Source organism: Lissotriton vulgaris, chromosome 6 (genome assembly GCF_964263255.1).
Source record: "Lissotriton vulgaris chromosome 6, aLisVul1.2, whole genome shotgun sequence".
Classification (NCBI taxonomy): Eukaryota; Metazoa; Chordata; class Amphibia; order Caudata; family Salamandridae; genus Lissotriton; species Lissotriton vulgaris.
Window position 1 is genome coordinate 1,872,230,885 of NC_141694.1, and position 13,262 is coordinate 1,872,244,146.

The window sequence follows — 13,262 nt, forward strand, 5'->3', positions numbered from 1 at the left end:
CAGGGCACAGGAAATCGGATCCATCCACGGTGGACTGCACAACTATGGCCTGGCACCACCTAGCCCAAGCTATGGACACCTCGTTCTTTTACTCCCCCAAAGCGCCCTTGGCAAATGACCCCCGCCTGACGGTCACTTGTGAAGTGATCTGTCGAAAACTACTTACAGACTTGGAAATTCGGTGCTGGGGCAGCTTATATGTGCAGAGCAGATTCCGCACTGCTGAGCAGTTCTTTGGGGAACGATCACCCTCAGTGATTGACACCTTTTTATATACTCGCATTAGACAGGGAGTCCGAACGATTACCCCCTCTTTTCCAGAGGAACCGGAGATTTTTGTGCCTCTGCATGCCATCTTACAGGTAGAAACCCCACGCCATGTTATATCACTACATTATAAACATGTTCAGAACACCCCCATAGCTGCCCAACTAAAAGTCCGCCTGGAATGAGACAAAGACCTAGCTACACCCCTTACAGACGAGCAATGGTAGATTAGCTGCACACAAACCAACGCTATTACAGGTAATAACAGACTACGCCTGATACATTACAAATTTCTACATCGCGTGTATCACACGCCTGCTAAGCTACATAAATTCCACTTAAGAGACACTGATTGTTGAACACGTTGTGGGGCTGCAGGAGCAGATTTCATTCACTTAGCTTGGGCCTGCCCTCAAGTTGCTGAGTGCTGGACAGAGGTGTTTAACCCCTTCCATGCTGATGACGAACCCCAGCCGTCATGCACTACAGTGCTCGTGTGCTGATGACGGCTGGGGTTCGTCATGGCCCGCCCGTGTTCGGCCGGCGGCCGCACACGGGAAAAATCGCGGCCGCATCGAAGGGGTTAAAGGCCTATCCGATATGCTAAACGCAGACATTAACCCCTGCCCTATGACAGCCTTATTGGGTTTGATACAACCGGTAGTCACAGCTCATAAAAAGTTCCTTGCAATAAGTCTCCTGCTAGAGAAAAGATTGGTTGCATGTAGGTTGTAGGTGGATCACCACCATGTCCACTTGGCAAGAACAGTTGCAGGAATATGCAGAGCTTCTGCCTCTGCAGTCGAGACCGAAGAATGTTAATTAATTATTAATAGGTAATTAATTTTTATTAATTGCTAATTTTTTTATCTTATTACATTTTTGGTATTGGAAAGTAATTAGTCATTAATTTATTATTATTAGGTGATTAATTTTTAATAAATAACATTTATTGGTATTTACAATTAATTTATTATTAAATATTTTGTAATTGGTAATTAATTTTAATTAACTTTAAATTAGTATTGATAATTAATGTATTCTTATTTAAATATTGCTTTCCCTACTGTTGCATTCTCTGGAGTGGGAATATTCATTTTTACCCTCCCGCTATCCAACCCTTTCCCTACTGTTGCACTCTATGGAGTGAGAATAGTAATTTTTACCCCTACGCTACCAAACGCTTTCCCTACTGTTGCACTCTCTGGAGTGGGAGTAGTAATGTTTACCTTCCCGCTATCCAACACTTTCCCTACTGTTGCAATCTCAGGAGTGGGAATAGTAATTTTTACCCCTACGCTATCCAACGCTTTCCCTACTGTTGCACTCTCTGGAGTGGGAATAGTACTTTTTACCCTCCCGCTATCTAACGGTTACCCTACTGCTGCACTCTCTGGAGTGGGAATAGTCATTTTTACCCTCCCACTATCCAATACTTTCCCTACTGTTGAACTCTCCGGAGTGGGAATAGTAATTTTTACCCCTACGCTATCCAACGCTTTCCCTACTGTTGCACTCTCTGGAGTGGGAATAGTAATTTTTACCCTCCCGTTACCCAACGCTTTCCCTACTGTTGTACTCTCTGAAGTGGGAATAGTAATTTTTACCCCTACACTATCCAACGCTTTCCCTACTGTTGCACTCACTGGAGTGGGAATAGTAATTTTTACCCCTACGCTATCCAACGCTTTCCCTACTGTTGCACTCACTGGAGTGGGAATAGTAATTTTTTCCCCTACGCTATCCAACTTTTTCCCTACTGTTGCACTTTCTGGAGTGGGAATAGTCATTTTTACCCCTATGCTATCCAATGCTTTCCCTACTGTTGCACTCACTGGAGTGGTAATAGTAATTTTTACTCCTACGCTATCCAACGCTTTCACTACTGTTGCACTCATTATTAATTAACATTAAAAATATTATTTTAATTATTATATTTTATTTTATATTTAAATAATATGTTTATTTATATACTTATGTCAATAGATTTTTAATAATGGTCTAAATATTTGATCATTAAGATTAATAATTATTTTATAATATTATTGAGTAAATATATATTAAAAAATAATTTACATTTCATTTAATATTTTTACATTTTAAGCTTTTTTACATTATTTTAATTATGATTTATTTAATTGTGTTTGGTATTTAATTACTTTTATAGTATTTTTAATACATCTAAAAAATGTGATATTTGAGTTAACTATATTTTAAGTTTCTATATTTTGGAATCAATATATTAGTACTTACCTGTTTGTGGATAGGCATTCTATATTCTGTCCCTCGATATTTTGGCGTCAATATTTTGGTAAGTCGATATTCGGTTTCTTGATAATTAGATACTGATCCATTCGGGGTTTCTTACCCTGCCATAGGACTTTACTGATGGTGTATCTGTTTTACCTAAAAAATCTTCAGGTAAGGACATGGGCAGATGCTAATAAGGTAGTTGATTAGAAGAGTGATCATCATTTTTAGCGTTTCGGCTCTACCCCACCAGGACAGGAACTTTGGGGACCAACTGTCTAGGAGAGAATCTATTTTTGTGGAAAGTGTTTTTTCATTAATATCTAGAGTGGTAATGAATTTGCTTGAGAATTCTAATCCTAGATATTTATTAGAAACACGGTTGCTAGGCTAATCCTGATGTCCCTAGGATGTCCTTGTCTCCATTCCGACTAAGGAGTTTTAGCTCAAATTTGTCCTTGTTAAGGGAGTATCCTGAAACTTCTGAGAATTGGTTGATAGTAGACATTAAGGCTGGAATGGCGGAGGGGGCATCCTCAGTAACTGTTAGCACATCGTCTGCGTACGCAGCAAGCTTGACAGTTGTATCATAGGAGGTAATCCCAGTGATGTCCTGATTTACTCTGATATGTTGGAGAGAGGGTTCCCATGCCAAGAGGAAAAGGGGGGCTGAGAGTGGGCAACCCCGCCTTGTGCCCTGTTTCAGGTTAAAGGCATAGGAGATTATGCCTCCAGCTCTGACTTTAGCGCTTGGTTTGTGGTAAAGGGCCATTATCATTTTGATCAGACTGCCACCTAAGTTAAATTTCTCCCGGACAGCCTTTAAGTATATTCAATCTACCCTGTCAAAGGCCTTCTGTGTGTTGGCTATTGTAGGGGAGTCAAGGAGTTTAGCTTTCTCTATTGTGTGGCATTGCAGTCTTGTGTTGTCACTGGATAGTCTGTGCTTTGGAAAGCCCACTTGTAATGAATGTATGAGTTTGGAGATGTATTGTTGTACTCTTTTTGATAGGATTGCGTCACAGATTTTAGAGTCAAGATTTAATAATGAGATCGGTCTATAATTCTTAGGCAGGAGAGGATCTTTACCTGCTTTGAGCAGAACGGTTAAGATTGCTTCGGCCGGAGAACCAGTAACCTGCCCAGTTTTGAAGAAGTGAGCGAAAAGCTTACTTAGCGGTAGTACTAAGGATGAGGAAAAGGTTTTGAAGAATTTGGCATTGAACCCATCAAATCCTGGGGCATTACCTGATTTGAGTTTATTGATTGTCTCTATGATTTCATTCTTTATAATCTGGCCATTGATTGAGGCTTTTTCTACTTCCGTGAGGCTTGGGAGTGTAACATCATTTAAATAGCTGTGGTACTTTCAATGGTTGACAACCGTTTTCCTCATATAAGGTCTTAAAGTATTCTCTAAATATATCGCCAGTATTATTAGGGTTGGTGTGGATGTTCCCTTCCTTATCCTTCATAGAGTTAATGGAATATTTTTGTAATTAAAATTTTAGGTAGGATGCAAGGGTTTTACCAGCTTTGTTTGATTTGCATAGTTTAATGCGCTTCTGTTTATTGACTTAGATTCATGTGTAGTTACTAATGATTTTGTTATATTTGTATTTCCTATTTAGGATTTTGTTCAGAATGTTATTATCTTTGTTGGTGATATGTGCTTTTTCCTGGTCCGCTATTTCTTTCTCTAGATTGGATTACATTGGAGTTAGCCTCTTTGTTCTTTTTTAATCTGATCCTGAGTATCTCACCTCTTATTGATTTGTTTAAGGCCTCCAATCTTGTGAGGACTGATGTCTCCTCTGCCTTATTTTCAGTAAGAAAGTTGTGGATCACCTCTTTAATTGCTTATATATTGTTTCGATTTGCTAAGATCTCGTCACTAATGTGTGAGCTTGGTTGTTTTTTAAGTGGTGCAGGGTCAGAGATGGAGGTTGTAATACAGGAGTGATCGGAAATCACTCTGGGCTCTATTGTAGTTTGGTCTACTTTATATAGAGCATTGCTTGAAATCATAATGTAGTTTATTCGAGAGTACGACTTATGAGGAAAGGAATAGAATGTATATTCTCTTTCTGTAGGATTCAGGACTCTCCATGCATCTACTAAATTGAATTTCGTACAAAGTTTATTGAGGGCTTTGTGGGACCTGTTTGGGTGAAATGGGAACCTAGAGTTTTTGTCTGGATGTGGATCAAGCGGCAAGTTAAAGTCGCCTGTTAGTATGACAATTGCTGTGTCAGCTATTTTACCTATTTGTGTATAGAGATCATCCTAGGATGAGGGGTCCTCCTTGGTGGGTGCATATATGTTAGCCACGTAAAACTCCACATTATCTTTGGTAAGATTTGTGATAACCCATCTTGTGTGTCGGAGATGTTTGATATTAAATTGATTCTGGAGTGTTTTGCAATTCATGTGAGGACCCCATTTTTCTTCCCCACAGCTGTTGAGCAGGCTCCCTCTGAGAAGTGATAGTTTGCGGAATTCTGTTATAGTGCGTTTTCTATTTTAGTTTCTTGAAGAAGAATTAAATCTTTCTGTCTGTTCAAATATTCTATGATTTTTCTCCATTTGACTTGATGATTCACCCCTTCTACATTTAGTGATACAAGTTTAATGCATTGGTTCTTACCCGCCATTAGTATGGCTGGGGACATTTCTTCTTTCCAACGTCACTTTTTTGTGAGATTTATCTATTAAGGGCATTGACTTATCCTAGACCTTCCCATTGTATTTATCAGTTTGAAATTAAAAGTAAGGTACACAAATCAGGATGCAAGAGAGCAAACAAAAAGTACAATAAAAGAAAAGCAACCCCCATCTCCTGTAATCCCCCACCCCCCACAGTCAATAGCCAGGTCTTAAGGCCTTTCCCAAAGGAAAGGAGATCAGGAGATTTCTTTAGATTGGTAGGGAGATGGTTCCATAGTCTTTCACTGACATTAACAAAGCTTTTGCCTCTCCAGTTAGAAAGTCTTAATCTGGAAACCTCCACCAGCTTTTGAGATAAGGATCAAAAGTTTCTTGTCAGAACATACCAGCAAAACATTTTTTTTTTGTATTTTTGTCCATGATTGTGAAGAGCTTTAAAGGCAATGCAGAGAGCCTTAAAGTCAATCCTCTTCTCCACAGGAAGCCCGTAAAGGGATTTGAGAGCTTGTTTTGCTGATAAGGGCATTACAATAGTCTAACTTAGATAGAATAGGTGCCAGAACAACCGTATTTTGGAGATTCAAAGGTATAAAAGGGAACATTTTCCCCAACATTTTTAATGAGAGAAACGTGGATGATATAATTGCTTTTAGCTGGTGAGTAAAGGACAGGGATTTATCGTAAATAACTACCATGTTTGTTGCCTTTATAACTGGAATAGGGAGCAGGCAGAGTTCCTGAGGTCACCAGTAAGGAAACCAGAAGTAACGGGTGCTGCCAAAGAGCAAAACCCTGGTTTAATTTAAGGCAGATCTCCATCTTCCACTTACTCACCTGTTGCATACAGGTTTGGAATGTGAAAGCTGTCTCCAGAATATTGTTTGTAATGGAAACAATAATCTGCATGTCATCGGCAAATTATACCATTGCAAAGCCAAATGATTTAATGAGCTTGAACAAAGTAATGACGCATAGGTTGAAAAGGGGGGAGGTACTCAATGACGAGCTCGGTGGGACCCCACATGGCAGCTGAAAAGTGTGGGATGCATAGCTATACAACTCAACAATTTTATTGCGATCATTCAAAAAAGATTGAACAAGAGAAAGGCCACTTACCAAAAGGCCATGCATGGTTTACCGTATTGAAAGCCCCCGATATATCAAGTAAGACCAGGACCGCATTTCCTCCTTTGTCAATGGAACGTCTGATTTCCTCCATAGCAGTGATCAGGGCAAGTTCAGTACTGTGCTCTCTCCTGAACCTATACTGCGCAGGATCCAGTGATAGAGCGCGCAGGTCACCCGGCTCTGAGTTTACCAGATTTTCACGCACTAGGGCCCAAGACATGATTTTAATGACACTAATTTGTGAGTCGGGCGAGTTTACACACTACTATCAGTACTTTGTATGTGTTTTCCGTATCACTATTACCATGGCACCTAACTTACCACAGGTACTTACTCTTCCTGACGGATCAGGAGCTATCAGAGGACAGGTGACAAGATAATTCTAAACATTTACTCCATTCATTTATTAAAAAAAAGTGCACACAACCATAACAGTGTGTTAAGCATACAATGTCAAGTTTCTTTCTCCACACCCAAACCCCAAAGGAAACCATTGAAAGGCTAACTATACGACATACTTTGCACAAACCAACGGAAGCCGAGGCAGCACTATGCACTTTAAATCGGCGCATCCCGGTCTGTCATCGTTCTGTAGTCAAGATTTTAATAAGGGGGGTACTTTTAGAATCCAGCAGCAGTGTCAGTTGACAACCGATCCACTACTGTAGATAATTTGCAGATACAGTGAGTATTCAGAACCACTCCCACTCCAGGTATCAGTGCACTAAATATATCACCTATAATTTCTCCTACACTTTCACGTTTACTACGCACTAAACCATTAGTATTTTCATTGCTTCCAGCGGCGTTGTTCACATGGTATATTTTCGGGAAGACAATGCCAAAATAGCAGCTTCCATACCAGTGATCCGGCAATTTGAAATAAGCCTTGTTTCCACATATATAATAAATTCCGGGAAACACAGGTTCTGACCCATTTTTGAAACCCCAACCTCCAATTACCTTGTAATTATGTTTGCATTCACTGGAACCGATGAATACATTGTTATAATAACTAGTATTTTCTCTATGAAGACAGAGTTTCCCTTTCCGTTCAAAATCCAGCAATAGCGCAGGACTTGCTTCGCCATTTGAGGTGCCTTCCATGTTTTCAGCTCATTTAGGAGTTTTCTGTCCCTTATCATTGGCCTTTCTTTGGAAACTCTCCCTTCTCTTTTCTGCCATTTTCAAAAACATTTTTTCTTGCTCATGTAATGAACAAGTCAAATTATCTCTTCGAGCTTCATTCAAATCTATGTCACCTATAGTCAGAAAGTATTCTCCCATGTAACGAGTCACTTCACTTCTGACATGCACAATTTTCAGGTGTCCCCGAATAGGCAGTTCAGAAAAAATCACGTCAGTGTTTGAATAGTAATACTATAAAGTGCTTCTATAAAATAAGCTTGCTAATATACTACGGGAAATTCCGTAGGTCAGGGGTAAATGGTGATAGGTCACGCCTTCAGCTACTGAAGTAGGGAGCTTCATGCAAACATAACAATCTTCTATTTCCATAGCTTCTACGTAATGCACTAAAAGATTTGCAAAGACATTTAAATGTGATCTGTTTCTCATTTTGTGAAAATGTAGTCCTTCCTCATCTGGTGCTTCTAAGTCAGGTCGTGTTTGTCTCAGTTTGACTGAAATGTCACGTTTTTCTACACTTCGTGGTGTTTCTTCGGTATGTACAACTTCTGTGTCTGGGATCATTGATTTAGTAGGGTACAAGTTAGTATCTTTACTTATCATAAAAGGTATAAAGACTGTTAGTCCTATCCATACTACTATTACTATTGTTACGCTGCATAAGCTTATTTTACAGCAAGTTTTACAACAATTCCCTCTAGGTCTTCCATTCACATTTGAATCAGACATTTTAGCTTACAGGTGGCTTTCCAACCCCTCTTTGTTTCTTAACACAAGAGGCTTACGCAGTTTCACTTTCAAGGTGGGTCTTCTTCTTCAGGACTCAGATCCTCGATCGAATCTTGATCGCTTCTGTCACTCACTTCAGGATCATCAATCTCTTCCAACACCAAGTAGGTCCATTCAGGACTCCGATAGTTTTTATTTAGTCTTTTCACTCTGGTACTGCGTCTGTTTTGCTGAGTTCCTGCTCTCTGTCTTTCGCTAGCAGCTCTTTTTCGGTCTTCTATTTTCTCTTCTACAGTTTTCAATTTTAGTTTCAGTCTCGTTATGTATCTGGGTTCATTTTTCTTCTTGAGCCTTTTAGTTGTCGAGGTAACTTGGCCCTCTTCGTGAGCTCTTTTATTTTCGCTCTGTTGTGGCACTATTGTTTTGGCAGTGTCCTTTTCCCTTCCTGTCTGACTAGGTCCAGGTCTTTCGTCAGTTTCTTCTGCCTGGTTTCTAAGCTGGCCTTGTCCAGGTATATTTTGTATTTGACTTTGGGTTTCAACTGGTTTAGACTCTGTTTCCTGAACACGTTCGTCTATGTCTATCTGTTCCTGTTCATGCACTTCGAACCCTTGATTTTCTTCCGCATGAACTTCAGCTTTAATTACTATCTGTCCCTTTTCAGTCTCTGGAGTCTTCGGAGGAGTGTCGATGACTTGGTCTGTCCCTACTTGACCTATTACCTGATCAGGTCTGACGTGAATCTCGATAACCTGACCTTCTTCTTCTAGCCCTGTCTCGTCCTCACTATCCCACTCTCTATCTAGGTAGGAATATTTTCTGGTTCTTATTGGATCAAGAATCAGGTCGTCTGCTGGGAACCATTCGTCTTGACTGGTGCTCGGTAGTATTACATCAGCTAGATCCGGACCCTCGTCTGGAGTCTCCTCAGCTGCACCACCTTCAGCCTCAGCCACCTCTTCTTCGGTTACCTTTTTGGTATGGCTGGCATGAATCCACTTCGGCACGCCGGCGCACTTTACAGCAGTGGTAGTTACAAGGATCACTTGCCTCGGTTTTCCCCACTTTGGTCCAAGGCAACTCTTCCGGGTGTGCTTCTTCAACACAACCCAATCTCCAGGTTTCAGTTTATGGGCTGGAGTGGTTGGCCATTCGGCAGCAGTCTCCCCAATCTGGTGAGAGATAGAACACACTTGGTCACCCAGCTGCCTGCAGTATTCTAGCACCAAATCATCAGAAATACTCAGCAGTTTGTGTCCAGGTACCCATGCCTGTCGCATCACTCTTCCCATTAGTATTTCATGGGGGCTCAGGCCTGTCTTTCGGTTTAGAATACTTCTCAATCCCATCAAGACAAGGGGTAAAGCTTCTATCCAGTTCAATTTTGTAGAATTACACATCTTGGCCAATCTTGACTTTATAGTGCCATTCACTTGTTCGACTATTCCAGAAGCCTCTGGACGATATGCACAGTGTAGCTTAGGCTCAATCCTGAATGCTGTATAGAGCTCTTTTAAGATTTCGTTGGCAAAGTGCCCACCTCTGTCTGTTTCAATTGTCTCTGGAAAACCGTACCTAGGTATTAGCTCCCTGAGTAACAATTTGGCTACAGTAAGGGCATCATTTTTCTTTGTTGGGTATGCTTCCACCCACCTTGAGAATAGGCAAACTATTACTAAGACATATTTGTATCCTTTACTCATGGGCAACTGAATAAAGTCTGCCTGTAGTCTGACAAAGGGACCTTCTGCCCTTCCAATTGTACTTTGCTCTACTACAGTCCTCTTCCCTGCGTTGAACTACTGACACACTAAGCACCTCTGGCAAAGCATATCCGCAATGTTCCTGAATTTCCAGTTATAGAACACTTGGTGAAACATACGGCACATTGCATCCCTCCCAATATGGGTGTTTCCATGTATCATCCTGGCCATTGGGGTAGCCATGCTATCTGGCAACACAGGCACACCCGTCTTATCAACCATAACACCATCTCTTTCCCTGAGCTGACATTTCTCAGTCTCCCATCTTTGCTTTTCCTCCTCCTCTGCTGCTTGCTGCAACTCTTTCAGTTCCCTCCAAGTAGATACATTCTCAAACACCATACGTTGGCAGCTGTTTCCGCCTCCCCATAATTAGATTTTTAGGGACATTTTGTATCGGGCACAATATTGGGCAATTTGGTCAGCATATCTATTTCCGGCTGTCACATCATCATTTCCAGACTTGTGAGCAGCACATTTGACTACCGCCAATTATTTGGGTAACTGGATTGCTTCCAGTAGGTTTTGTACCACTTTTCCATTTCTGATAGGGGTACCTGAGGAAGTCATGAATTCTCTTTGCAACCATAGCTGGCGGAAGTCATGAACAACCCCGTAACCATATTGACTGTCAGTGTATACGGTTACTCTTTTATTTTTCCCTTGCTTATAAGCTCTGGCCAACGCGATCAGCTCGGCTACTTGAGCAGATTTTATTTCACTTAGATAGGATGCCTCTAGGGTCGTTTCCAGTGTGACTACAGCATAGGCAGCACTCAACCCGCCATCCTCATGTCTCAAACAGGAGCCATCCACAAACATCACAAGATCCTCTATGGGAAGGGCCGATTCTTTTATATCAGGCCGTGGTTTGGGGCTAAACTCAGTTAAGTCAATGCAATTATGCTCAATTTCGCCCTCTACTTCTGCATTTTGGGTGAGAGGCAACAAAGTTGCAGGGTTTAAAATATTGCATCGGGAAATTATCACATTCTCTGCACCAATAAGAATTCTCTCATACAGAGTCAGCCGACTAGGCGTGAGATACTGGGTCTTGGTTCGAGTTAACAGGATCACAACTGAATGTGGAACATAAACTGTTACAGGATGTCCCATGACAATGTTTTCACTTTGTTCCAGACTCGTGCAAGTAGCAGCCACGGCTTTCAGACACCCGGGTAACCCAGCAGCCACTGGGTCCAGAGTGGCTGAAAAGTAGGCCACTGGACGTCTAGTCAGACCATGTTCTTGTGTTAGAACTGAGAGCGCACAATTGTCTCGTGTATCACAGAACAATTCAAAGTTCTTGGAGTAATCAGGCATTCCCAGTGCAGGAACAGAGCACAGACAATTTCGTAATTGTATCCAGGCTGTCATGCTTTCGTCATCCCAGCTAACTGGATCATCTACTCCTTTCTTGGTCAATTTTATCAAAGGTTTGGCTAAAACAGCAAATCCCACAATCCACTGTCTGCAGTATCCCACAACTCCTAGGAACATTCTGACTTCCTTCTGGGTTCTGGGTAATTCCATATCTCGAATTATTCTCATTCTTTCCGAAGTGACCCTCCTGATAACTTTTTCTATCTGGTGCCCCAGATATTTCACTGAATTTTTACAAAACTGTAACTTGTCAGGTGATACTTTATGTCCTCCCTTGCCCAAATGATTTAGTAAGGAAATGGTATCAGTAACACAGTCGCTCTGACTTTTAGACGCCACTAGAAGGTCGTCTATGTACTGAACCAGGACAGACTCTTTTGGTAGGACTAAGGATTCAAGGCATCTTTTTAGAATCTGATTAAATATTGAGGGGCTTTCCGAGTACCCCTGAGGGACACAATTCCAGACGTAGACATGACTGTCAAACTCAAATGAGAAAAGAAATTTGCTGTCTGGGTGCAATGGGATAGAAAAGAACGCATGGCACAAATCAATGACAGTGAACCATTCCGCATTCCATGGGATCTGATACAGGATCACTGCAGGGTTTGGCACAATGGGACAACAAGGTACAACAATCTGGTTCACCTTTCGCAGGTCCTGCACTACCCTGTATTTTCCGCTAGGCTTTTTAATTCCAATTATGGGTGAATTACAAGGACTGCTCATTACCTCCTGTATTATGTTTGCCTCCAGTAATCTGTTTATTTCGAATGCGACTCCAGCTTTCACCTCTGCACTCATTTTATACTGTCTAGTTTTCGGGTAGGTAGCATTGGGTTTAATGGCTATTTTAACTGGGTCTACATTTGCCATTAATCCTACATCTCTCCCGGTGAAGTCCCACACTTCTGGTATCACCTTTTGTTGGAGTTCCACAGGTAAATCGTGAATTGTCAGAGTTTTAACTGCTGCATCGGGCCTTAGCAACATTAGTTTGTACAGGCCATCTTCGTCTGGGGTCTGAATTTCGACGCCTTTTGGTGTGCAAAAGATGGTACAGTTCATTTTGCACAACAAATCACGTCCTAGTAGATTCACTGGACTGGAATCACAGACAACAAATCTGTGCATTTCTTTGAAATTCCCTATAGAAATCTCCATTAGTTCAGTTACAGGAGTGCTAATTATCTGGTTTGATACGCCCACTACTTGGATTGCTTCTCCCGAGAGTGGTAGGTTTGGAACGTCCGCTGTTCTCACAGTCGAACGGGTAGCACCAGTGTCAAACAGAAAGGTGACATCATTTCCTTCAACCTTTCCTTCAATTCATGGCCCTCTCCGGTCTACCGGTTGGGAGGCGCCAAGCACGCACTCCCCTTCCTCCCCCCTCAGGCCCCGTCAGTATGGCTCATCACAGAGGAATGTATAATTTAACAGGAATTGTGAAGTTGCTGTATTTCTCTCATTCCCTCCTTCCCATACCTCATCCCTTTCATTCTGTTGAGCCTGATTCTTGTAATTAGGTCTAGGAGCTCGAGGCAATGGAGGTGCATTTACCTGTTGCTGATTCTTTCGTGGCCCCTCTTTCTGCACCTGTGGATTTAAACCATTTATGGGGGCATTACCAGCCTGCAAATGTGGACACTCGTCTATCCAGTGCCCTATCTGACCGCACCCTTGACAGGGAAACTTCTTTTTGGCCTCTTCTTTACTCATCTTTACTCAGGGCTTCCCTCCTCCCCCAGAGTTAGTGTTTTGTGTATTGTTATTCATTTTACTTAACTGTTTCTCTTGTTGTTCAGCCAATTTTACCTGCGCCCACATCACCTTTTCCTTAAGGGCCTTCCTTTTGTTCTCCATTTCATCCTCCCAGTACTTAGCATACTTGAGGACCTCATCTATAGGTTTTCCCTGCCAACAGAT